This window comes from Penaeus monodon, chromosome 25, assembly GCF_015228065.2.
Source record: "Penaeus monodon isolate SGIC_2016 chromosome 25, NSTDA_Pmon_1, whole genome shotgun sequence".
Classification (NCBI taxonomy): domain Eukaryota; kingdom Metazoa; phylum Arthropoda; class Malacostraca; order Decapoda; family Penaeidae; genus Penaeus; species Penaeus monodon.
Window position 1 is genome coordinate 36,439,474 of NC_051410.1, and position 328 is coordinate 36,439,801.

General features: G+C 37.8%; 1 protein-coding gene across 1 annotated transcript in view; it reads left to right on the forward strand.

Annotated features, from left to right (window-relative positions):
• Nucleotides 1–328, forward strand: part of LOC119589464 (calpain-12-like) — a 3,923-nt gene that overhangs the window by 1,508 nt on the left and 2,087 nt on the right. The window lies entirely within an intron of this gene.

The following is a 328-nucleotide window of genomic DNA, read 5'->3' on the forward strand; positions in this document are numbered from 1 at the left end:
CTGTCTGTTATTGTATCTGTTAGCACACTTTTTTTTTTGTCTTTATTGCTAAATATGTCTCGTATCGTTAAATAATTAAGTCAAACCAGAAGTGGCCCAAACCTATTATCTCTGAAACCGGGAAGCTACCAAACCTATTTTCTATAACAAACCTCCCTCTTTCACAAACTCCTAGCACCACCCCTGCAGTGTGTTAATATTTAAATTCTGGGCCTATTGTAAGGTCAGAAATTGGAGCAAGGCATGTTCCTTATCTCCCTTGTAGATTTAACACCTGATATCGTCTGAGATACATGTATAATGCTCACAAGGTTATATCGTACGTTCG